The 27,120-nt window shown below is 41.6% G+C and overlaps 3 long non-coding RNA genes across 15 annotated transcripts; all 3 read left to right on the top strand.

Annotated features, from left to right (window-relative positions):
- Nucleotides 1-1,036: 1,036 nt before the first annotated feature.
- Nucleotides 1,037-6,273, top strand: LOC124691594. Of its 8 annotated transcripts, none has more exons than XR_006999012.1 (10): nucleotides 1,039-1,359; nucleotides 1,481-1,754; nucleotides 1,865-2,325; nucleotides 2,401-2,598; nucleotides 4,524-4,665; nucleotides 4,775-4,868; nucleotides 4,963-5,090; nucleotides 5,203-5,284; nucleotides 5,368-5,676; nucleotides 5,802-6,273. It is a non-coding gene; the product is annotated as an uncharacterized LOC124691594 (long non-coding RNA). The 8 variants fall into 8 exon arrangements; XR_006999008.1 differs by having other exon boundaries at nucleotides 1,040-1,359; nucleotides 1,481-1,615; nucleotides 1,676-1,754; nucleotides 1,865-2,598; XR_006999009.1 differs by having other exon boundaries at nucleotides 1,040-1,359; nucleotides 1,481-1,615; nucleotides 1,676-1,754; nucleotides 1,860-2,598.
- Nucleotides 6,274-7,714: 1,441 nt separating this feature from the next.
- On the top strand, nucleotides 7,715-10,162 carry LOC124686264. 2 transcript variants are annotated; one of them, XR_006997770.1, is made up of 3 exons: nucleotides 7,715-7,848; nucleotides 7,980-8,045; nucleotides 10,021-10,162. It is a non-coding gene; the product is annotated as an uncharacterized LOC124686264 (long non-coding RNA). The 2 variants fall into 2 exon arrangements; XR_006997769.1 differs by having other exon boundaries at nucleotides 9,964-10,162.
- A 5,011-nt stretch (nucleotides 10,163-15,173) lies between these two features.
- LOC124691593 lies at nucleotides 15,174-26,824 on the top strand. Of its 5 annotated transcripts, XR_006999002.1 has the most exons (4): nucleotides 15,174-15,545; nucleotides 15,839-16,370; nucleotides 25,317-26,189; nucleotides 26,283-26,824. It is a non-coding gene; the product is annotated as an uncharacterized LOC124691593 (long non-coding RNA). The 5 variants fall into 5 exon arrangements; XR_006999003.1 differs by lacking the exon at nucleotides 15,839-16,370 and having other exon boundaries at nucleotides 15,181-15,545; XR_006999005.1 differs by lacking the exons at nucleotides 15,174-15,545; nucleotides 15,839-16,370 and adding an exon at nucleotides 15,648-15,793.
- Nucleotides 26,825-27,120: the final 296 nt, after the last annotated feature.

The raw sequence follows: 27,120 nt of genomic DNA, 5'->3' as shown, positions 1-27,120 counted from the left end.
TGCAAGCATGCAGACAAATAAGCATTACCTCCTTATTATTACTATTCTGTATAGAAATTGTCGAAATATTACCTATGCTTTTAGCAAACTAAATTAGTTCGCCAAAATGACCTCAAGAGGGTTAAATGTTTGAGGGCTCGAAAGGGTAAGAGGCCTCAAGACAAAATCAAAATACACAGAATGCTTGTAGTCTACGGGCACAAAATGACAGTGATATCTCCTCTGATGATTTCTAATTCTGGTTTGTAGAGTCGTGGCAGAAAACATTCACCGGCATGCTTTCTGATCTGGAAGGTAATAAGCCTCTATAAGAAAAGATTTGGAATCCCACTAAAATTAACCCTAACTATGAAGGATCGATGGAGTGGATCAACAATGATACCTCATATTTTGGACAAAGAAGACCAAAGATGTTATGTCCTCTCGTGATCATTGCCACTCTCACTACTTAAGTGCTAGCTGAGGCTGATGTTGTTCCTTGAAGTTCAGCTGCCTACCGATTTCAAAGATGATGGAGGAGCAGAAAGAAAAGCTATTGAAGATGGCCACAAGGTTGAGGTCGAGTCTCACAATGGAGCGATTCAGCAAGCTTGGAAGCAAGATTTACGATCCCCCATGCCCCAGATTTTATTATACCTTAGATGTATTGTGAGAATGATGGTTCCACAATAAATACAAGTACTACCCCCGTTAGCTTTCTAAAAACGACTTGTTTTTCGGAACGGAGGTAATTATATCTACTATATTAAACGGGAACCAACTCCTTTTTTCACAGAATTTTGGGACCTCTTTTGAATTATCACGGTGTAGATAGTTTCATTCCCGTAGGCTTTCTTTTAGGTGCAGTTTTGGTGCCCTGTGGTAATTTTGGGGGTTGCTTTGCGGTTCCTGGAGTGTTGCCGGCTTGCCGCGTATGCCGTTTGGTCAGTTCCCTGCTTTTCTGCTCTAACGTTGCGTTCTATTGGTAGATTTATGATGTGTCTTTTGCTATTCTGTGGTGGGCTGCTGATCAGATTCAGATTTTGTCTGGCAGTACTCGCCGCTTTGACCCTGACACCCCATATCATCAGTCTCGCCTGGCCGTGCTCAACCTTAATTCTTCCCGGAACGAGTCCTTCCGCGGCCGGTGGCGACCGCCGCTTCTATTGTCCTCTGCGACTCCGCCTAGATTCGATTTGGCTCCTCCTGTCCGTCTCCTTCCTCTCATGGATTAGTGGATCTTCCATTTTTCTGGACTGAAGCAGCTACCTCGACTTCAGTCCGCAGCCGCCTGGCGAGTTACGGTTCGAACCATCTACCTCAACCTCAGTCCGCAGCCTCCTCCGGAGGTCCTCCGGCTCGCTAGCACTACCTCCCCGCGTAAGCGCCGCGGCAGCACCATCGCCGTCCACCGCCACCGGCTGATTCCTGCCTGCCCGAGAGAGGATGGGGACGTTAGATCTCTTGATTCCATGCTCCATCTGATGTGTTGTTCCTGCAGCTGCAGGTGGCCTCACGAGGACGTTCGGATCCGTATGGATGTGGAAGGGGAAGAAGAGAGGGCGTGGGGGATCATCCGCGTGAGGAAGATGATATCCCTGCACTAGCTCGGCCTCGACACCGTTAAGGAATTGATGTATGCCCTTCTCGAGCGCCGATTCCTCTCTCTCCCTGCTTCACCTTTTCTCTCAAGCAGGAGAGGACGCCCCAAGGACGGAGACGGGCCGATTCCGCACGAGGACGACCATGCGCGCGTCACGCCGATGGCTTGACAGGTACGCCTGCCACATCCCTACATCCTATTCTTTTTCTCTTTGTTTCACTGTCTGATGGCAACGGCGTGGCTCTCGAACCGGCCGCGCGGTTGGCCGGGCGGGAAGACCAGAAGCGCTGGTTGTTGCTCGGGATCAGGGAGCACTGGCTTGCCACGGAGCCGCCCTGCTACCAACGACGAATCAGTGGGTAAGGTGGGGCGCACAGACGGATGAGGTCCCGGTGGCGGCGGCCCTCAGGCTTGGCGCTCGGTGAGCGGCTATTCCTCCCAATGGAGATCCAGTTGGAGCGGCCACCGCGGCCGTTGCTTCTCCATCGCAACTTCAACCAGGGGTCACCGCCATTTTATCCAGAAGAGAGAAGAGGAGAGGCGGGTGCCAGGAGCGCCGGTGGTGGCACCAGGTCGACCATGGCCGGTGTATCCATACTCCACACCAAGATTTTGGCTCCCACGGGTTACCAGCTCAGGTGCTCTCATAGCAGGTCAGCCACATAAGCTTCGGGGCGAATCCAGGGCGCGCGCACGTGAAGGCACGAGTCCGGTGATCACCTGTACGGAACTGCGGCTTCAAGGTGGACCATTCCTCTCCTGTCCTTTTTACTTCCCTTGATTAGATAATTTTGCCCGTATTTTTTTTCTTTTTTCAGTTCATTCAAGTCAAGCCATCACTGGTTCACCACATTGCACGGTGGGGGACTAGGCGTGTGGAAGAACTTGCAAGTTGCAGCCCATCATGGCGGTGATGTTCAAGGCCAAGTCAACATGCTTCTTGCTGTTGGAGTCTGTGGTGCAGGTCTCCTACGGTGCAGCTCCGCGCAGCGACAAATTCATTCAACATCCTCAAGGTTTTAATTTTCGACACTTGACTTCATTCAGTTACCTAGCCTACCAATTCGAATTGTTTGCAGCGTGTATACTCTTATGGGAAACACTGGTAGTTGAAGGCAACCAATTGTTTTAGTCCAGTTGTGCATATTCTGTATTCATCTACTACCTATTTATAATTTTGGCTTTCTCATCTTAAATCTCATCCAACAATTTTTCTGCAATTAAAGATGCGGTTTGGTGCAATGGATTGTAAGAGCTCATCGAACTCCTCGCATTTACAGATTGTTTTGAGCTACACTATTTTTGTCTTCTTATTCAAAGGTCAAAAATGTTTCTTATTTTAGCTTAGATTTGTCTTTTTCGATAATTTATCATGTAATATTTTGCAAGAGTTGCTCACTATGTATATGTTCTGGATCAGCCAAGGTAGTTATTCTGTAATGAATAAACTTTTGTTCGTCCAAGCCCTAATTTAAACGCAGCAATTAGTTCCATATTTAGTGGAAGAATATTTTTGAATGATCTGCACAACTGATGTTGATCAAGCAGTAGCAGAGTTAGCATCTTAAATTTTTTGTTTTGGAAATATGAAACACAAGCTCAGTATCTTTGGTTTTGTTCAACAAAATAGCTGAAGATTAATGTATGGCTATTTTCTAGCATATAAATCTAAGTGAGTTATTGCCATTTTGAGATAAGCATTTCCCAAAGGGTAAGATGCTAGGAGGTGCTACTTTACCTCATGCGTTGCTTCTCACAATAAATTTCTTGCGTTGCTCAATGGGTTTGCCACCTCATCAATAGAAATTTGCGTACCGTCCATTGTCTACTTTACAGAGAAATCATAGAGTGCTTGCCCTGCTTCGGTCAAAATTCACTTCCCGTCCATTACATAATTTTTTTTTGTAGAAACCAGAGTGCTTATTGTTGTCATACTTGCCTTTCTTCTGAACAGAATCTGTAGGCAAACAAAAATGTCATGGCTTTTCTTTTTACTCAGAATGGTGCATGCATGATAAATTATTTGTTACTCAAAATTTGTGGGCATTATATCCTGAACGCCAGGAAATAATGTGAATTCTGTATGAAATTCACATCGGCCATTTTTTTAATTGTATTTGCAACTTCATAAAATAATTAGTTATGCTATTTCATACATGTTAGAAAATGTCGATATGCCACACTCGACCTGTTCGTATTTAATTTGCTTGGCACTAATGTTTCCAATTCGATTGAAAAGATTTTTCCAGGGTGCAGCCCAATTTCGTTCTCACATATGCAAGTAATTGCTTAGATAAAAATTATCCTTCATGGCTCAAATAGAAATAACATATATTCATTGGTTCCTGATACTGTCCTTAGAAGCTAAGGACACAAATGTTTATTGTAACTTGAGAAGATGCATCTCTTGGCAATGTTATGCATTGCTTGAGATACAAACATCGCCACTTATTTGTCTCACGTTATCAACATTTAGTGAAAAATAAAGGCGAGAGAGATACTTCTACAATGGAGTTTTTTTTTTCCAATTGCTGAATCCGGTATATATTTTGTCAACTGTTCTCCAACTATTTAGTTTCATGTCAATCTGCAGTTGGATAGAACTGGTTCATAATAAGCTCGACAAGGTGCTTTCATAATAGATAGCTGCCCTTTCATTAGTTCAATGTATCTGCCACAAGGTGTACCCCATATATGAAGTTTCGTGAACTGTGTCAACTTCTAACAACACATCAATCTCAGCCTCTTAAGAAATTATCTAGGAGCCTTTTTTCGAGCGAGTATGATAGTCAACCTAAACCGAAAAATAATTAGAACTACTTTAGTCTGCCTTGAAAATACAATGTCTTCTTTTAAAAATATTCTTCCAAGTTTAGCCCTGAACTGGGCCAGTCGACTGTTTAGACTATGTTATTGATCGTTTTGATTTATATGATCCCAGAAAGAGCTACAGGTCAGTGGATCATCCTGGATTGTTCTGACGGAGGTGGTGCCACCGCCGGAGAACTTTCCTTTGTTTGCCTATACTGCTCTCCCATTTAGCATGTTGCCAGATCGAATCGATCAGAATATACTTCTATCTGGTGAGAATGTGTCCGCTTTGGTCCTTTGTTTATTTTATTGTGTCATCTGTATCCTTAACACCATGTGTTTTATGTTGTGATAATTTGATTGCTCTGTGTGGATTTGTAGACGTTGTTGGATTGGTGAACAAGGTCACTGATGTTTTGCCCCTTTCTGGTAATGCTAGGAGCTAGAAACGTCAAGTGTATATCACAGATGGCAGGTGCATGTCGCTGCTTCTTTTATATCTACTTTTCCGACAAGATACTTACCTCTTTTGATTGTTATCTGATTTACGTCTCTGTTTCTTCATGAAGCGAGCATGCTATTGCTACCCTTTGTGGGGACCAGGCTGATTTATTTGATGCTTATGGGTTGATTGAGGCATCGGATGAGGAGCCTATTATCGTTTTATTTGTTAGCATGACAGTTATTCACTGCTCAGGTAGTCAGGTGTTGCACTCTCTCTTTCTAACGCTATTTTTGGTTATCTTTTGCTTTTTTATCCTTTTCTTTTTTTGTGGTCTCTGCCAATGGTAGTATTTATTATTCTGCAGGTTTATTGGCCTTCAAGAATACACCTGTTACAAGATGGCATGTTAATGTGCCGATTCTAGAGATAGCTGATGTTCGGGAGAGGTTTGTTTATTAAGAAATCAGTTCCTGCTGCGTGTCAAGATTGTTGTTTGTTTGGTGACCTGTGTATTTTCCCTATATTACAGTTCGAAACATCTACCGTGGTGCATTGAGCTGCACAGTGCAAATTAAAGTCGCGCTGAGCAGACCATATCATCAATCTTGGAGATGGTGGAATTTGATCCGAATGAGTCCTACTGTGCATCTTTTTCTCCCCTACATTCTCTGGTTAAATCTGTTGTTAATTGTGTGTAGGGTGAGCGTTATAAGATATCCATTAGAATTACTGACCTTCTCACAACTAAGGGTTGTATTATATAAGCTGCAAATAATGTTGGAAGATGATTACTTTAGAGGATGGAGTATACGAACGCCCTTGGTGCCCCTCTGCCCAGGTATGTGCACCTGGTTGCCATGTCCTCTGTTTTTTGGTGATGTATATTGCTTACTTTATTTTACCTTTTTCCTGTTCTGTTTGTCAGAGACTAATTCTTCTTTTTGTTATGTCATTTTCTGCCAGGTATAGGCTTATTGTTGGAGTAGTTGACGCTGGTTCGACAGATCCCCACGCTGCCAAATTTACAGACCTTTATTTGTCTGGGCCACTTGGACAAACTCTCTTCCAAAAAGAGGCGTTGCTGCTTATGTCAAGTGTAAAAGGACTGGCTAATGTTGCGCCCAAGGATTTACTTGAGAAATCAGTGTTGTTGCAACCCTGGACGTGAATAACTAGATTCATTGCACAACCACCTCCAGGTAGAAATTGTTGAGCCGATTGTCTTTGCCAATGTTGTCTTGCGAGAGGGAGTGGATGGTTCAGCCGTAGGTTAGCACAATGTTGGCCTCCCTACTCCTGAAACCCCAAAGCAGGTTCCAGGTCCCATGCTGAGACACCAACTCCTCCACCGTCTATGGATCTCACGCTACAGACTGCAGGCAACAACTTCAGCTTCTGTTATTGATAATGAGAAAAAAATGCAATTTAAGTTTTTCCTCTGATTTTCACTGTATTTTCTGATGTTTGCACTATTACGACGATATTAATATATTGTTTTAGTTTAAAAAAATGTCTGAGAATGAAGAGAAAAATAATGTTCAAATTTTCTGACTAAAATGAAAATGATGTGACGTTTTTCTCTTTGGGAAATATTGATGTGAAAAGAGAATGAAAAAAAATAGGATCATGTATTTACTTTTCGCATCTACTAAATCCCCAGTTGATGATGAAAAACATGCAAGTACAATGTTACCGCAAAAAATTACCATCAACCAGCCGCGCGGCGTGCCGCCGCGCCTTTCATTGCTAGTACTACTATACTAAACCTGAACGATTTCGATTTTTCTCACTTTTTTGGGATTTTTTTGGGACTATTTCGTTGCCTGACACGTGTAATGGTGTGCATCCTCTCTGTTCTGTGTGTACTTGTGGGGGTACCTAGCTCTTCCTACCTATTTGAACTCCACTGGTTTCTCATGTGGTGGTTATTTCTGGGTGCGTCTAGCCCATTTTCTCGGTCAAAGCGGCAGAGAAGAATCGGGAACCTCCACCGCATGGACCTGCAAAACAAAACAAAAAAAAACAATTCCCCATCCCTGCCCCTGCGTCCTCCCGTGGCCGTCGCCGTTCTCTCCCCTCCCCGCAGCCATGGGTCACGCTTTCCTCCCCCTCCCCAACTTCGGTCTCCCTGTAGCCGTCCCACGCTGCGGCGACCTCCTCGCTGCCACCGAAGGCTCAATCCTCGCCGACCGCGTGCGCTGCCGCCAGGAGCCTCACGAACACGGTGGGCATGGCGGTGGTGGGGCGGTTGTTCATGGCCGACCCCGCATTGCGCTTTCACCGCGGGGCGTCCGTGTTCGCCCGTGTCGGCTCCCGCCGTGGCCTGGGTGTGCCGAAATTGCTGCCGCTGCCCCTCGGCCAACGGCCATAGGAGGCGCGGAGCCCTAGCGACTAGCGGTTGCCGGCGACAAACCAAGCAGCGGCCATCACCTTAGCGGAGGCGGAGCAGGCCGCAGGTGCTCCACCGTCCCATCCCGTCCTCTTCTTCCTCCTCCAGCACGGCGGTCCTCCGGCGAGGCACGACCGCGGCTCCATCTGCCGCATGTGCTCCGCCCGCCGCCCTCCACATCCAGCGTTGCCGCCTCCTCCTCTTCCACTTTCCCACAACAGCGATGCTTGGCCCGCCCGTACGCGCGTGCCCGTGAAGCCCTAGCCCCGCCCTGGGATTGGTTACCAGCGCTGCTCCGATGCGGCTGCTCCTCTATCTCTACTACTACCCCTCCCTGCCATGTTGTGCTCCTTCCTCTTTATCCCATGCAGATTCTTACTTTTTTGTGTCTACTTGTGTGAGCTCATGCCTCCTACCTGTTTGATGTTATGCTCATGAGAAGTAAAACGAATTTCTTCACTTTGTTAAATTCTGAGAGCTACGGCAATTGAAATTTGGCTGTCGAGTAGACTACGAGCACACCTGATTGTAGATTTTGTGTTGATTTTAATTTAGCGATTTCTGTCTTGCTAGGGAGCAGTGCATTGTTGGTTGCCGCATATGGTTGCTGCATTACCAAAGGTGAGCTGAAATCTGTGTAGACATGCCAAGTTTCTTGCTGAAACTTTTCATACTCTGCACCACTTTATAGTTTTTTTCTCGAAATATCATTAGCGGCTAATTGCTTTTATTTTGTTCAATTTGTACTGTAGAACGGTAAACATTCTGTGGAAAATGGAGGACGAATTTGACTTTCTCTTCATATCCCTTCGTATGGTGTGAGTCTCTTTTACATCGTTTGATTTATCGGGTGTTTGCTCTCTTCCTTTCAGATTATTAGGAATGGCTTTGCCAAAAACATGCAGACTTTCGTACCCCTGCCCCATTTCCTTGTTATGTTCAATTGGTGGTAATCATATCTGAAGAGTTACAGCGTATGTGCTTGGATAGGGCATCAATAAGTTCATACTCCAGTATTTATTTGATGTTTCAGTTTAGGTAGGGGTAACAATAAAAATTGATGATCATATGTCCTTCCAGCAAATACTATTAGTTAGTGGTGATTCCTTTTTTCTGGGATCAGTTAGAGTTTACTGTCTTGCTGCTATACTACTTGAGCGCAGACTTCTGCTTCTTCATAAGCGTGTGACGCTTCTCATGGTGATCAAATATTAAGGTGGAACCCATGTTTAAAAATATTGTGCAGGAAACATAGCATAAATTTATGTGATACATAAACCCAAATTTTCAGACAACGGCTGTTATGTTTTCTTGGGCTGTGTTTTGAAATCTTTAGGAGCATAGTACCTATTGATTGTTTTTTCCGAATGTTGTTAATCTGACAATAAATTAATTATGTTTAATGTTTATTCATAGCGTATTTTCAGACAATGCATGCTATATTTTATTTGGCCGCGTTTTGAAATCTTTGATAGCATGATACCTACTGACTTTTTTCTAGCTATACCTAATCGAACTGCAATTTAAGTATGTTTAATATTTTATTGCATCCCTTCCCAAAAAATCCTCATGTTGTATTTCAGTAAAGTACTTCTTTAACCCTCTCTTAAGAAATAGTCAATGGCGCTTCATTTTGAGGGGCAAATGGTCAACAGAAGCAAAACAGACAATTAGATGTGTTATACTTGGTGTTCAAAATTGCTTGGAAGTCAAGCAGTACTTTATCTCCTTTTCTCATTATCTTTTCAACTGCCCATGAATTACCTTCTAATTTCTATTAAAACGTGACATGAATGATTCAACAGAGACTTCAGATTCTTTGCTTGGTCATCAATCTCCTTTTCACATTATTTTTGCCACTGCACATGGTTATTTGTACATTCAGAACTTCTCAGCAGCTATTTTAATAGTTACCTACTACAGAGATTATTTTCTGGGTTACCTTATCTTTCAACCTGTAGACCATAAAAAAATTATGGTGATTCGTGTTATATATAGTTTGAAATACATCATCATGAATCTTCCAAGGTTGCCATTTCAATGCTCATTCAGTGATGCTATGTCGCTTTGTTCTTTAAGCTTAATGCCAAGATCTGCGAAAATATTGTTGCATTGTGTTTTTTGTTGTTGTGTGTGGTTACCCCGTGGGCCATTTCTGGAAATGATCAAGGGAGTGCATTAGTGCTGATTTGTCTAAATTTTTGGTATACTGATAGTGTTTGTTCATAAATTCTGTCTTGTGTGGTGACAACATAGTTATCTTTAGAGGATTTTAGTCGAACTTCATATTTTTTCACCTACAAGAAGACCAGACCTTGGGTGTTAAGAATGGAAATGTATGTCGCAACAAAAACTTCGTGTCTTTGTCAATTGAATTTTTATCTGTGTACTTGCCACATAGGCTCTTACTCTATAAAATATAATGAATTATAGTACAATGTTGTGGTTGTTCACGCCATGACGAGAAAGCTTTCATGGATGTGTGTCTTGGGGGATCACATGAGAGGATCTTTAATTGTGCATCATATGGAATTGCATTCAACAATTATTACAATATATGACCATGAACTGCCATCGTCTCAGTGCTTATCTATCAGTTATTAGTTAGTCAAACTGTAATGTCCCTAAACTATGGCAGCCTTGCTTTTAGAGTTACCAGAACATAAACTTACCTCTAATATTTATCTTTCTTTGATCCACTCTTTTTTTACACTATTACCTCCAAACTCTTTTCAGGTTTACTTGGCTTATTTTGTGTCTCCATATTATTAATGGTTTGTAAACACAGATCAGCCCATTACAAAGATGATCACTTCTACATTGGTTTTCAAGCCATGTCTGATGCTCTGCCTTCAAACATGAACAACCTTTTCACATAGATGGTCTTATCCTTGGAGAAGCCACATCTGAAGTTGTTGTCAATATTTTTGATGTCAAAAGCCAGGTAAGACAAAGCAAAAATACTATTCGGATTGGCATTCATGCCATGCTCCTATACTGCATCTGCTCATGTTTCATATTTATGTTTGTAGTCAAATGCTGCAAAGTATGGCGGGCATGCTGGAGCGGTGATTGCTATGTCCTCGGAAAATTGCCTTTTAAGCATACGCTCTACCCTGCCTTTTCTTCTAAGTTAATACCATATCTTCCTGAGCAGGCTCGGTGATATTTTCAGGAGGGTCAATCAGTATTCTGCACTTGCATAACACTGGGAGCAAAATCAAAGCACAACACCGAGGGCGTATTGTCAGTATATATACCTGAACACGGAAATAACTGATGTGTATTGTTTGAGCTTTCCATGGTGTCCACTGAAATCTGGATGAGAAAAGAACCTTAAGTAAGATTTATGTGGACTGTCCTGTCTGCACTGCAATAGAAGGTGAGTACTGAGTACATCATAATTAACTACATCTTAACTATTGGATATGTCAGTTTTCCAGTTAGTTTGGAAGATTTTTAGCCAAATGGGTTATGTAAGCAGGAGGTTAGCTAAGGGTGATTTTTTTTCATTCTAGGATTAACTGGTATACTTTGGGATCAAGTAGCACAAAGATAGCACAAAGCAGCAGAAGGTGTATATTTACAGACACTGCAGATGGGAGTTAACTGCATCATGCAGAAATTAACAGTTGCACTTCAATAACTTAGAGAACGACTTATAATTCTTGAGGCGGTGTTTTTCTTCTGTAAGCAAAAAAAGATGAAACAATAATTTTTTGGTTATGTATATTGATAGATTGCACAATCCATGCTACTGCCTAAGTTCTATATATGCAATGGTTCTGTGTTGTGATAAATCGCACAATCCATGCTACTGCCCAACTTCTATATATGTAATGGTTCTTCTTTATTGCCATGTGAAACTACAAACTGATCATCCATTACAGTATGATGATCAATATACAATACCAGTTATTCGGTTATTATTACCAGATTTAATTTATGTGTATTTCCGATGCCCCGTTATTTACTTAATCAATTCTTAGGATCAGCCTTTTATGCACATGGTCTGAATGTACGTTGTATCAGACTTTTGACTGTCAACCACCTATAATCTTATTCAGCAAAGTGTTCATTATAATTACCAAATTAAATGTGGTCTTAAAATTATCACCACCATGGTATTACACAGTTGGCCTTTATTTCTTACTTGGAAGAACCTATATATTAATGCCTTGCTTACTGGTAGCAGTTCAGTAGTGCTGCTCTTTTTCTTTCTGGTTCTATCTTGCGGCCACCATTGGATAAGTGATATCTCTGATGATGACTTTTTCAGTTCTTGGTGCATGTGCATTTGAATTCGCAGACTCGCAGTTACTGGCAGGAAATAAACATAGATTACATGCATTATGTTGTTTTACTCAAAAGATACTTTCATATCTTCTCTTCTTTCAGTTAACTGATATGAGTGTTTGGCCAGCTTAATGATACTGAGTGTTTCAGTATTTCATTCTCAATGGAATGTACGCATTACCTGGGCTGCCAGTCGAGGTATCCAGACTCCCCATCTTATCCTCTGGGTATACCCAGGCTCGGCGGATGGTCATTGCCACATCCCCTTTTATACATTGTGCGGAATATATCACCCATGTCTTCGAGTAAACTCGACCTCCCTGGTCATTTGTGCTGAAGAACTAGGTATGCTATCTCTTTCTAATTATGATTATCTTATATGTGAGTAGAAGGAAACTATGGTTATCTTAGTAATTAATGGATAAAGCTTCCCTGCAAAGCAGCGTTCAACCTACTTTCCACCAATTAGTCTGATATTCTTTGCAATTGTGTATGGCTTGATTACAATGGATGCAACTCACTTTTATCAATATTGACTGCTTCTCTTTATGCTATGGGTTAGAAGAATGTCTAAAGTTTCGTTGACCAAATTAGCGAACTTGTGCTTGAATTATATTCAACATGCTAATCCTTTCTTTATTTGTTACATAGAGTAATGTACATTCAATGTAGAAAAAAATACACATACCACTTTCATTTTATAAATTGACAGCTCATACTATTGTCAGATGTGAGAAGCACCATGGTGAGTTGTGGCTCGGGAGATGTATATGTCAGCAAGAGGTTGCCAAAGCTTGTGTGTGGCTGCAGCAAACTTATCTTCGGTCTTCTCCCATTTCATTCGCTTGCCTTTGTCTGCAATATTTATCTTATATGTTGATGTGTGATTTCCTCCTTGTGAGGTTGTTAGATGCTAAACGAGTATAACCTGAAACTAATATGTCATATGGTGAGAGTTTTGGTTTAGATTGATTTGCTTCACTTAGTGGAATCACATGCCTTCTTTTTTCATGTCATTTTTTGGTTTTATGTCAGTTTACATTGTTTGCATTCCATAATTTTCCATTAGTTCCTAATAAATTGGTAATTCATACATCTTGCCCCTCCCTCGCAGTACACCTACATGATTGTATTCCTCTATGAATACATAGTTCTACCACAAACATGGACGATTAGAAAAAGAAAGCAGATTGCCCTGCTTTTCATAAGTAATCATCAGAAAATGTTGTATGTAACTAGAAAAGGTGTAAGAAGTAAACCGAGTAGAAAATTTTACCGAAGGTCCATAATTCTTAGGTGTCACTGTTTAAATTAGATTTGTCTAATTTCCCTTTTTAAAACAAAGGTGCGGAGAAGCAAATGAAGGGAGTATGCAACTGACCATCTATGGGGCTAGCTACTCCTTAGTGGGGCTGGTTTCGGTTGTCTGCGGGAATCTGCGAGGTTTTCGTGAGAAGCTCTAGCAATTATATGAATGAATTTTTCCATACTGCATGGAAGAAAAAGGAAATATAGGCTTTTTATACGGGTGTAAAATTTGTTGTAGGAAGTGCAATCTTGACTACCTATTGAATTCATTGGACACCACACAGAAATTGAACCAGATTGAGAGGCCAGGCCCTATGTCAGTCAATTACATTCAGTGTATTGATCCAAGTAAACCAAGTACAACTATATCTTCTGGTTACTTAGTTTGTATGATTGGAATTTATGTGATTTTGCTTTTCCAACTTATGCTACACAGATCAGCAGTAGATGTTATAGCTAGAATCTGGCACGAGAGTACATTAATATTTTACCTGTATGTTTCTGAACATGACCATCTTAAAAGGAAATGTGCAATCGAATTTAGTATTTGAAAATATGGATAATACCTATGCTGTCTTCCTCTCCTTCATGATAATGATAATTTTCTTAATATCGTGCTCTACTTCCAGATTACTTTCTTTTCCTCATCGAAGTTATTTTGTTCAGTCATCTATAGCTGAATGATGTAGGTATATCAAATGGGTTAATCTGTCATTCTGCTACAGCCTAGATTAGATTAAGCATGAGTGTATAAGTCCCTGAAATTTTGTGTGTTGATTTACTGTTTGTTCCAAAGAACTTAAATCTTAAATGTTTTCGTGCCTTACGAAGGTAAATACAGCCTGTGGCTACATTTGAGTTATTTGTTCGAACCAAGCTGGAGGTAAAAAATTGTGGAAAGGAATACATTCACCATCAGATTTCTTTTTGCACCAGTAATTATTGGTAGCAATTTCAAGCAGGAGGCTAGCACTGACCATCATATCATATTCTTGGTGCTCTAGCTTTGAATTTTTTCCTGTAAAATTTGGTTGGTTTTTGCTCTCACTTAGACTCTCCATGAGCAGCAGGCTAAGTGGAATGTAAGCATGTACAGCTGCGTACAACCAAACTCCAGTTTTTTTTTCAGGTTTGCTTCACCAAGTCCCATTTTCTTTTCTTATTACATTCCCTGACATGTGGTGCTCTTTTCTTGTTGTTCATATTATTTATTGCTGCCAATTTATTCTGATTTGGTAGCATACTTTTTTTACTGTACACGAGTTATTTTTAATTACCTTTGCCGACTGTGACCGGCGGGCAGAAGCCAATATTTGTTCATCCTGGCGTCTCTTTAGTTTGGACTGTGGCGGTCTAGCCATGCTCAAGTGGCAAATATTTCTCATCCCTAACGTTGTGGAGTTTCGACTGCGGCGCTCTGGCCAAAACCAGGATCGATCTCGCAGTAGTCTCTTCCGAATTAGGTAAAGTGAATTTCCGTGCATCCACCCATGAAATAACCTTGGACGATAGATTTGCGCGCATACTAATTGCATATGAGCCTTTGCTTCTTCAGTTAGCTGAATGCAGCAGAATAAACAGGTCTTCTTCGAAGTACAGTGAAACAATATAGCACAACAGAAACAATTGATTATTCATCCAATCATTTTCGTGCACCCAATAAATAGAACCAAGCGCCTCCCAGCACCACACCAAGGGACCCACTCAACCCATCCACCACTAACTCACAGCACTAACCGCCTCCCCTAGATACAACGACAGCGTTGCATTAGCAACTCTGCCTCCATCCGACCACCAAGCCAAGCGGCATCACTGCGCATCAGTAGGCATTAAAAGGAGAAAATCATCACAAACACAATACTAAATCAACCACACCGCTCTTGCCATAAAAAAACCCTAACACCTGCAACACACAGCTTACATACACCATCCAGGCCACGATTGTACACCATCTTAACAACACGATCTGATCTATCACAGTGCCCTAAACAAGCACCTATAAACAACAGTAACAAATACCACTTAGCTCACTGTTACCAGACTCCGGCGCGGCGTGCCGCCGCGCCTTCGTTTGCTAGTACTATACTATTTGGCAACAAAGTTCATTTTTGACAGAATTTTGGAATTTTTTTTGAGTCCACAGCTTGCTGACACGTGTGTTTTTACTACCTAGCGTTTTTCCTGTGTAATGTTTGGGCGTTGTCTAGCACTTTTAGGAGGTTTGAAAGTACATATGCAATTCCTTTTGCCTTCCTTCAGATGTGGCTGTAGCATATGTATAGGAAGAATCCAAAGTCTGTCGCCTCCTAGAACCCTGCGTCGACGTGTCGTCCCGTTCCCATGGCTGGGTGGACGAGGGAGGTCTATTTGGAACCGACAGGCCGTTCAAAGCGGCGGGGATGGCCTACCACGGAGAAAATCAGGCCATCTTCCTCTCCATCCCCAATCATCGCTGCCGACTCCTCCCCAATCCCGTCGCTTAGGAAAAAAAATCCCCATCTTTGGCGTCTACTCGCTCCCTCCAGATCGGTATCCTCCTCTCCTTCCCTCGCCGCCGTGTTGTGCCCCGAGGCAATCCATCAGGGCGGCATGCCCCCAAGCCGAGCGCCTCGTATGTGGCGTGGCGTGGGTTGCTGGCTGGAGCTCCGGGCTCCGGCCGGTCCGTCGTGAGGCATCCATGATGAGGTTGAGGAGCTGCAGGAGGCCTCATTCAGGTGCCCTCATATATTCTTCTTTTCTGTATTTTTTCTTACCTTCTCCCTCTTGAATTGATTCCTTGATCTTTCATGTTGCTGATTTCCGCCGCAATTTTTTCTGGATTCCGCATCCCATGCGTCCCATGCCTTTCTATTTTAAAATTTATCCTATTAGTTCTCAGTATGGTGCTTTATCCTTTTTGATGCAGATTATCACGTTTTGCTGTTTTTCTGTGAGCGTACGCCGTGTTGTTTCCGTTGTCGAGGTGCTCCTCCCTCTGCCTTACCTTATTCGTTTTTGTGCTATTCAGATGTTGATCTAATCGCGGTAGTCGTGGGATCCGGGTCGGTGGATGCACCGGCAAGCATGACGACCTCTCCCTGGATTTTCCAGCCGGACGGCGATCTCCTCGAAAGGTGCCCATGCTCCCGAAGCAGAGCAACACCACGCTACCCTCCGGCTGCGCGTCCAGCCGCGCGAGGCACTCGTGCTGCTTCCTCTCGGCGCCGTCGCCGGAGGAGACCATCCGCGCAACACAGTGCACCGGCGGTGTGGCGTGGCTGCGGATGCTATTTTCGAGGGCGTGCAGCGGGGGAGGTGAGCTTGGAGGGGCGGTTCCCCAGGAAGCACAGCGGCGCATCGTGCCATCGCCGATCTTGCCGAAGTTGGTTACGTCGATCTGGGGCTGCGTATGCGGGAGGTGCAGGTTGATGGCGAGGCTGCTGGCGCTGCCGGTGTAGAAACATAGACCGGCCAGTTCAGCTCAGTGGCGACGTAGACGGCGTCAACAGAGAAGCAGAACATGTTGAGGGCGAGGGTGCACACGGGTGCACCGAGCCGAGGTAGTCACTCAAACGTGGGCTTGTTGGAGATATGCCCTAGAGGCAATAATAAAGTGGTTATTATTTATATCTTTATGTTTATGATAAATGTTTATATATCATGCTATAATTGTATTAACCGAAACATTAGTACATGTGTGATATGTAGACAAACAAAGAGTCCCTAGTATGCCTCTTAACTAGCTTGTTGATTAATGGATGATTAGTTTCATAATCATGAACATTGGATGTTATTAATAATAAGGTTATGTCATTGTATGAATGATGTAATGGACACACCCAATTAAGCGTAGCATAAGATCTTGTCATTAAGTTATTTGCTATAAGCTTTCGATACATAGTTACCTAGTCCTTATGACCATGAGATCATGTAAATCACTTATACCGGAAAGGTACTTTGATTACATCAAACGCCACTGCGTAAATGGGTGGTTATAAAGGTGGGATTAAGTATCCGGAAAGTATGAGTTGAGGCATATGGATCAACGGTGGGATTTGTCCATCCCGATGACGGATAGATATACTCTGGGCCCTCTCGGTGGAATGTCGTCTAATGTCTTGCAAGCATATGAATAAGTTCATAAAAGACCACATACCACGGTACGAGTAAAGAGTACTTGTCCGGAGACGAGGTTGAACAAGGTATAGAGTGATACCGATGATCAAACCTCGGACAAGTAAAATATCGCGTGACAAAGGGAATTGGTATCGTATGTGAATGGTTCATTCGATCACTAAAGTCATCGTTGAATATGTGGGAGCCATTATGGATCTCCAGATCCCGCTATTGGTTATTGGTCGGAGTGAGTACTCAACCATGTCCGCATAGTTCACGAACCGTAGGGTGACACACTTAAAGTTGGATGTTGAAATGGTAGAACTTGAATATGGAATGGAGTTCGAATATTTGTTCGGAGTCCCGGATGAGATCACGGACATCACGAGGAGTTCCGGAATGGTCCGGAGAATAAGATTCATATATAGGAAGTCATATTCCAAGTTTGGAAATGATCCGGTGCATTTATGGCAGGTTCTAGAAGGATCTAGAAAAGTCCGGAAAAATGGCACTATGGAAGGTGGAGTCCCGGAGGGACTCCACTAGCATGGCCGGCCAAACCCTAAAGGGGAGGAGTCCAAGGTGGACTCCACCTTGGTGGCCGGCCAGCCCCACCTCAAGGAAAGGTGGGAGTCCCACCTTGAGTAGGACTCCCCCCTTGAGTAGGTTTCCCACTTTTGGGAGGTTTTGTTGTTGGGGTCTTATTCGAAGACTTGGACTACAACTCTTGGGGCTTCCACCTATATAATGAGGGACAAGGGGAGGGTGGCCGGCCACTCTTGCCTCCAACCTTGGCTGCCCCCCTTTGTGGCCGGCGCCCAAGGCACCCCTCTCCCCAAACCCTAGCACCCCTCCTCCACTACTTCTCCCGCATATGCTTAGCGAAGCTCCGCCGGAGATCTCCATCGACACCGACACCACGCCATCGTGCTGCCGGATTCAAGAGGAGCTACTACTTCCGCTGCCCGCTGGAACGGGGAGGTGGACGTCGTCTTCATCAACAACCGAACGTGTGACCGAGTACGGAGGTGCTGCCCGTTCGTGGCGCCGGAAGCGATCGTGATCAAGATCTTCTACGCGCTTTTGCAAGCGGCAAGTGAACGTCTACCGCAGCAACAAGAGCCTCATCTTGTAGGCTTTGGAATCTCTTCAAGGGTGAGACTCGATACCCCCTCGTTGCTACCGTCTTTTAGATTGCATCTTGGCTTGGATTGCGTGTTCGCGGTAGGAAAATTTTTGTTTTCTATGCAACGTTATCCTTCAGTGGTATCGAGGCCGTGTCTATGCATAGATGGTTGCACGAGTAGAACACAATGGTTTGTGGGCGTTGATGCTCTTGTTATCTTTAGTTTGAGTACTTTGCATCTTTGTGGCATAGTGGGATGAAGCGGCTCGGACTAACTTTACATGACCGCGTTCATGAGACTTGTTCCTCGTTCGACATGCAACTTGTATTGCATAAGAGGCTTTGCGGGTGTCTGTCTCTCCTACTATAGTGAAGATTCAATTTACTCTTCTATCGAAAACATTAGTATCAACGTTGTGGTTCATGTTCGTAGGTAGATTAGATCAATCTCGAAAACCCTAAACCACGTAAAATATGCAAACCAAATTAGAGACGTCTAACTTGTTTTTGCAGGGTTTGGTGATATGATATGGCCATAATATGATGATGAATATGTATGAGATGATCATTATTGTATTGTGGCAACCGGCAGGAGCCTTATGGTTGTCTTTAATTTTCATGTTGAGTAGTATTTCAAAGTAGTTGTAATAGTTGCTACATGAGGTGAACAACCATGAAGACGGCACCATGAACCTTGACGCTACGCCGACGATGATGGAGATCATGCCCGAAGATGATGGAGATCATATCCGTGCTTTGGAGATGAAGATCAAAGGCGCAAAGACAAAAGGGCCATATCATATCACATATGAACTGCATGTGATGTTAATCCTTTTATGCATCTTATTTTGCTTAGATCGCGACGGTAGCATTATAAGATGATCCCTCACATTAATATCAAGATAATAAAGTGTTCTCCCCTCGTATGCACCGTTGTAACGGTTCGTCGTTTCAAAGCATCTCGTGATGATCGGATGTGATAGATTCAACGATTCACATACAACGGGTGTAAGCCATGTTGCACACGCGGAATACTTGGGTTTGCTTGACGAGCCTAGCATGTACAGTACATGGCCTCGGGACAACGGAAACCGAAAGGTTGAACACGAGTCATATGGATGATATGATCAACATGTTGATGTTCACCATTGAAGCTACATCATCTCACGTGATGATCGGTTTTGGTGTAGTGGATTTGGATCGTGTACCACTTAACAACTATGAGGGATGTTGTATTAAGTGGGAGTTCATTAGTAATTAGATTAAAACATGAACTAATTATCATAAACATAGTCTGAGTAGTATTTTGTATTAATTTTGTAGTATTGGCATCCGTTTACTACTATGCGCTAGTCTTATAATTGAGATAGAAATACTGTTAAAATCTGACAAGAAACTTTACGGATTGGTACCGTATTGTTAAAGAATCAAGAATTGATTAAGTCCTATTGCAAACTTTTAGTAAACCTCACATTGTTGATTCAAAGAGCTATGGTTTCAATTAGTACCTAAAGTTATCTTGTCTCCGTGAAACTTGAAGTTCAAATCTGTTTGAAAAGTAAGGAGCTGAAAATTTAGTTTTCAGAAATAATCAAGGTACGAGATATATGTGATATCTAAGACCTTATTGCAAGATGATAGAATATAAATTTGGTGAGACTACATAAACTCATAAGTTTTATGGGAATGTACGAAGGTTGAAGACGCAAGGCGTCCCAATCCTCCAACTATTGGGGCACTAACGATATTCGCATATCCATGAAGTGATTGTCCTTAGTATGCACCGTTGCTAGGACTCGTCGTTTCGAAGCATCACGTGATGATCGGGTGTTATAGATTCTACGTGTGCTTCCAACGGGTGCAAGCCAGATTTGCATATGCGAATACTAAGGTTTAAACTTTATGAGCCTAGCATGTACAGACATGGTCTCAGAAAGTTATCATGAATTGATGGATAAAATTATGAGTGAAATTGTTCATCGTATTACAAAGTTACTAATAGTGAAATCTGAAACACTTGTCATATGATGATCAACTTCAAAGTAAGAACCTCAAGGTTATTGGTATTTGACCAACAAACCTAGAAGTTATTGATGTTGAAATGTTTTTCTGAATAATGAGGAAAGCTAAAAGAGAAACTGCAAAAGATATTTTGGCAAAAGAAAAGAAAAGACTAGAAAGTCTAGCTCAGGTGTATATAAATGATATACATGTTATGGTTGTATTCCTAGTTAAGTCACACAATGAAATTCTTGGGTATTAGTACCATATTGGTTGGTATGAAGTGTCATACAAAACAACGCAATACAAGAATACAATGGCCTAAGTGACTGACAAGGAATATGATAGGAATGCACGTCTGGAACAAAATAAAGTGTTATTATGTTCGTCGTTGGCATTCTATCTAGCCCTTAGAATTTATAATAAAGAACTTAATAATTGTTATTTTGCTCTTGTCAAATAAAAACAATGAGTTGTTCAAATTATGACATTACTCCATGAACGATGGATAAGTTATTATAAATTTTAATGGTGAAACACACATACATAACACTGATGCTAAAAATGCTATAAGGCAAATGATTTGAATTCCACTTATTTGTGGAACCGCCATTTAGGTCATGTTAGAAAGGAACGCATGAAGGAACTCTATGCAAATGGATTTTTGGAGTCATTTGATTTTTGAATCATTTGGCGCTTGCAAATCTTTTTTAAAGAGAATGATTAAAATACCGTTCATAGGCCAAAAGTTGAACGGGCAACTAACTTAGTGGAAAAATACATGATGATGTATGTGGTTCACTGGGCATAGTTGTGTGCGGGAGATTCTTCTACTTCATGAAAACTTTTAACAATGAATTGAGTATATATATGTGGATATATTCAATAAGGAAGAAGTTTGAAACATTTGAATGGATTCAAATAAATTTCAGCATGAAGTGGAAATCATCGTAATAGAAAAGTCAAATATCTATGATTGGATCATGGTGGAAATATTTGAATTACGAGTTTTAGCAAACATCTAAGAGAGTTATGAAATTGTTCTACAACTCACATTTATTGGAGTATCATAGTGATGATGAAGTATCCAAGAGATGTATCCAAACCTTGTTGGATCAATGATGAGATAAAATATTATGACGCCATTATATTTTTGTGGATTATGCTTTAGTGACTACCGCTTTTACACTGAATAGAGCATCATCATAATCCGTTGAAATGACACCATAAGAGTTATGGCATGGGTATAAACCCTAATAGTCCTTTCTTTAAATTTTGGTCTAAGAGTTTACAACCAAAATCGGATGAATGTCTTTGTTGGTTATCCCAGAGATTTAATTGGGAATTCTTTCCACGAGACAAAGACAAAAGTGTTTGTTAATGTTTCTTATTTCCAAGAAATTGTTTCTAGTGAAGTATTTGAGTGGGAGGACAATATAATTTGATAAGGTTTATGAACCTGAGCATAATGATCAGAGTAGCGTAGCATCGGAATTGGTTTCGGAAGCGGCCACAACGATCATGGCTCCCATGACTACAAAGTATTTTAGTCATGGAGATCGAAGTACATATTGAACCTTGTAGGTATGGTTTACTTTGTGATCAAATAAATGATTTGTGGACAAAGGATTGATTTTGAACAATGATAAACCAACTACAAACAAAGAAGTTATGATGGGCCCTGACTCCGTTAAAATGGCCATGCGCCATGAAATCCATAATAGATGAATACTTTTTGAAAGTAAATGGATCTATAGACTTGGATGAAATATCCTTGAAGAAGCTCGACTTGTCGAAAAATTGTTTACGACAAAGTTCAAAGAGTTGACTACGATAAGATTAGATCTTCCGTAGAAATGCTTATAGTCTATATGGATTATTCTAGTAGGATGGCAAAATACATTACTTATCAGAAGTATGTACTAAAGGTGTATACAAGATACAACCAAGAGTTTTGCTGGTCTGTGGAATATTAGATAGGTATACAAACTTCAATTTGATGAAGTGAGTATCGCGGAGTTTTGAATCTTCACCAGATGAAATAGTCAAAGAGTTTTTTGATTTCATCAGAGACGATGAAGAGGCTTGCATTTGCAAGAAATTAAGTGGGAGCGCTAAGACATATTTATAATACTTTATGTAGGTGACATATAGTTGGTTATAAATAATGTAATTATATACTTGATTAAAAAAGGTTTCATTGAGAAATTAACTTCAATGAAAAAATATGGACTGAAACAAATTTAGTGTCAAGATCTATGAAGATAGATTGAAACACAAAAATAAGTTTAAGTCAAAGTACATAAAATGGATATTGAAATAGTTCAATATAGAAATATTAAGAAGATGTTCTTGTCATGTGAAGTTTTAACAAGACTTGAGTGTATCTGACACTCAATGAGTAAAAACACATGAGTGATTATAGATCACGAATAATATGTACACAATCAGATATCCTATGCTCTAAAGAGTGTTATGAGCATGATTCATGTGATGATCACTGAAAAACAGTAAGAATATTCTTGAGTACTTAAGAAGAACCAAGTATATATATATAGTTTTATATGGAGAAATGACAAAACAAATCGCTGTAAGGTGTTGCACCGATACTAATTTTGTCACATATGAAAATAAAATTTCAAATCTCAAATTAGACTAAGTGTTGTTTAAAAGGTAGCACAATGAGCTAGAAGTTTGTCTATGCTAGATTTAGAAGAGTTCTAAATATTGTGACGGATTCTACAAAAGAAGGCAGAGTATGTCATTGTTTTGACAATAACTAAGGATGTTAAGTCAAGAAGTTCTTTGAGAACTTGGTGTAGTTCCGATAGTGTCAGAACTTTGAAGCTATATTGTGTATGACAATATTAGTGACATATTTCAGACCGCGGAATTAAGGTTCCACCAGAAGACCAAACATATTTAATGCCGACTCATTTGGAAATGAGTGATGCGTTGAGACGCAAATGAATTACAAAATACATACGTTTCTGAGCATGTCAGATCCGTTGACTAAAAACCTCTCCCGTGAGCAATACATGATAAAGCACCATAAGGCCAAGGTGTTATATCTTTACAAATGTAAACTAGATTATTGACTCTAGTGCAAGTGGGAGACTGTTGGAGATATGCCCTAGAGGCAATAATAAAGTGGTTATTATTTATATCTTTATGTTTATGATAAATGTTTATATATCATGCTATAATTGTATTAACCGAAACATTAGTACATGTGTGATATGTAGACAAACAAAGAGTCCCTAGTATGCCTCTTAACTAGCTTGTTGATTAATGGATGATTAGTTTCATAATCATGAACATTGGATGTTATTAATAACAAGGTTATGTCATTGTATGAATGATGTAATGGACACACCCAATTAAGCGTAGCATAAGATCTTGTCATTAAGTTATTTGCTATAAGCTTTCGATACATAGTTACCTAGTCCTTATGACCATGAGATCATGTAAATCACTTATACCGGAAAGGTACTTTGATTACATCAAACGCCACTTCGCGTAAATGGGTGGTTATAAAGGTGGGATTAAGTATCCGGAAAGTATGAGTTGAGGCATATGGATCAACAGTGGGATTTGTCCATCCCGATGACGGATAGATATACTCCGGGCCCTCTCGGTGGAATGTCGTCTAATGTCTTGCAAGCATATGAATAAGTTCATAAGAGACCACATACCACGGTACGAGTAAAGAGTACTTGTCAGGAGACGAGGTTGAACAAGGTATAGAGTGATACCGATGATCAAACCTCGGACAAGTAAAAAATATCGCGTGACAAAGGGAATTGGTATCGTATGTGAATGGTTCATTCGATCACTAAAGTCATCGTTGAATATGTGGGAGCCATTATGGATCTCCAGATCCCGCTATTGGTTATTGGTCGGAGTGAGTACTCAACCATGTCCGCATAGTTCACGAACCGTAGGGTGACACACTTAAAGTTGGATGTTGAAATGGTAGAACTTGAATATGGAATGGAGTTCGAATATTTGTTCGGAGTCCCGGATGAGATCACGGACATCACGAGGAGTTTCGGAATGGTCCGGAGAATAAGATTCATATATAGGAAGTCATATTCCAAGTTTGGAAATGATCCGGTGCATTTATGGCAGGTTCTAGAAGGATCTAGAAAAGTCCGGAAAAATGGCACTATGGAAGGTGGAGTCCCGGAGGGACTCCACTAGCATGGCCGGCCAAACCCTAAAGGGGAGGAGTCCAAGGTGGACTCCACCTTGGTGGCCGGCCAGCCCCACCTCAAGGAAAGGTGGGAGTCCCACCTTGAGTAGGACTCCCCCCTTGAGTAGGTTTCCCACTTTTGGAAGGTTTTGTTGTTGGGGTCTTATTCGAAGACTTGGACTACAACTCTTGGGGCTTCCACCTATATAATGAGGGACAAGGGGAGGGTGGCCGGCCACTCTTGCCTCCAACCTTGGCTGCCCCCCTTTGTGGCCGGCGCCCAAGGCACCCCTCTCCCCAAACCCTAGCACCCCTCCTCCACTACTTCTCCCGCATATGCTTAGCGAAGCTCCGCCGGAGATCTCCATCGACACCGACACCACGCCGTCGTGCTGCCGGATTCAAGAGGAGCTACTACTTCCGCTGCCCGCTGGAACAGGGAGGTGGACGTCGTCTTCATCAACAACCGAACGTGTGACCGAGTACGGAGGTGCTGCCCGTTCGTGGCGCCGGAAGCGATCGTGATCAAGATCTTCTACGCGCTTTTGCAAGCGGCAAGTGAACGTCTACCGCAGCAACAAGAGCCTCATCTTGTAGGCTTTGGAATCTCTTCAAGGGTGAGACTCGATACCCCCTCGTTGCTACCGTCTTCTAGATTGCATCTTGGCTTGGATTGCGTGTTCGCGGTAGGAAATTTTTTGTTTTCTATGCAACGTTATCCTTCAGGGCTATGCCAGGATGTGTGCCCATCTACTTCGACCAGCTGAATGGCATGCTTATGCTTGGAATACGTGGGTATGATTCCCTCTGTCTTGCTTCCTCATCGACGTCGCATCCTTGGAGAAGTCGATCAGGAGGCAGATCAGTGGTCCATGCTGGTTGTTACTCCTGTTATGGGCTATTCTTTGCTCTGCTCATGTGGACGCTTGAATGCTTTTGATCTGTTTGCGCAAGCGGCTGGTCGAGTTTCTACTTTTTTTGCATCACATCGCATTCTTACTGCTTTTCTTATTTTTTTTAACTTTACCGCTGTTGTTCAGGTAGTCTTGATTTAGATATGCCTTGCAGATTCTTCAGATTATGCCGCTTCAGTTGATCCATCTTTTCACCAATGTGAAGAGGGAGGAAGAAGCATCGATTAAGCTTTTTGGTGTTATTACCACTGAGGAAGAAGAAGCAAGATAATTATATACTTATGAGTTATTAGGTTTGTTAGAAGGTATGTGCGTACATTCTTTTATGCCGACTCAAACTGTAATCGAAGAATGGAAATGAAAAATTGTAATACAAGATACAAGTTTCAGTAAGTCATTATTCTTTGCTCTTGGTAATTATTGCCATGATTCCATGTTGTTTACTTGATACTACTATCTTTGGTTCCAGTCCACAGATGTTTGTCAATTAGTATGAACCTATGATGTTTGTTACATTGTTATTTCAGTAGTGCTATTTTAAAGTTAGTATTGTCAATTAGTATGAACCTATGATGTTTGTTACATTGAGTTTCTGGCAACAAAAGATAAATAACATCACAATTATCTATATTTAACCTTTCTTCCAGCCAATGTTAATTGTTCGCTAGCGGGTCTAAGTGAGACATGGTCTTCTGGCACCAAACACATCAGCACCTCTGATTTAGGTGTAAACTTGCAAGAATAGGACTGTATGCAGTTTTTTTTAGTGTCCATGCTTCATAACCAGTATTCCTTCTGCCTAACAGGAAAACATCAATCTGTTCTCCTAGCATGAATTTTCCTGCTTATATAGCCACTACAAGTAACTCTTGCTCTATCTGGGTTTATGCTCACCTGCTTTACTTGGTTTGAAGCAGACAGTTGTTGCCAAACCTTACTGGAACTTAAGATTTTCTCAAACCTGGGAGAAGTTGGAGCATGGCATGACGACATGATCCGTTAAAAAAACCTCACCCATGTGCTGAAGGTAGCTCCTATTTGTTCCTTATTTTGATGTGCATGGTCAAAGGATAACTATTACTATCCATAATGTGAAGATATTTTTTATTTCGAATGCCAGGAATCTTGGTATCTTGGAGGAGCTGGAGCAACTTTGAAAGATGAGATTTGAGGAGCAATGATCTCAACTCAAGTGAACTTGAAGGTGCGGGTTTCCTTCCAGCAAACATCGACTTGTGAAATCTAGGAGAGATTCGAGCAGGCCGCCTCTGAAGCTAAGTGGAAGAACCTACCGACCATGCCGTGCTGCCAAGGACACTGACTGGACGATCAGCCAAGGACACTAACTGGACGATCACGATCAGGGGCCACCAGCAATTTCTGACACGTGTGTATTTTCTTGAAATAGACAACTGCTCTGCATATACAGCTGCTCTGCATATATGTATTGACGAGTTATGTGGTTGTATTTTCAACCTCTATAGCAGACCCTCTAGAGGAATATGATCTATTCCCTGGGTTTTTTTTTCCAGTGGGTTTAATTTGTCAGCTTGACTTCACCAGTTTTGATCTCGAATAATTGTGTCGAAACTAGCCCATATGTAACTGTGTGTTCTGCTGACTTTGTTGGTTTCACCATAAAGTAAAGATTTTGCTCAGCTAGATGAACAATTGAAGTATGCGCAGGACGAGCTTTAAGAACACCGATCAAAGAATAGTATAGACACATAAGCTTACCAAATTCTCACTTTGGATTCCCATGAAATGGGTAGTCACTGCAATTTTTTAAGGTTATAAGTCGGATGTTAATACTTACATTTCTAACGGATGATCACACAATGTGTGTTTCTCTTTCTAGGTGGTGAATTTAGATCAAGATCATTCAGATATTTGTTCTATGTTACAAATTTTACCTCTTCTAGGTGAATAGGGCAAATGTATTACTGTTGTCAAAATCT

The sequence above is a fragment of the Lolium rigidum genome, chromosome 2, assembly GCF_022539505.1.
Source record: "Lolium rigidum isolate FL_2022 chromosome 2, APGP_CSIRO_Lrig_0.1, whole genome shotgun sequence".
Taxonomy (NCBI): domain Eukaryota; kingdom Viridiplantae; phylum Streptophyta; class Magnoliopsida; order Poales; family Poaceae; genus Lolium; species Lolium rigidum.
Note: the sequence above shows the minus strand (reverse complement) of the source record. Positions and strands in the feature narration are given on the sequence as shown.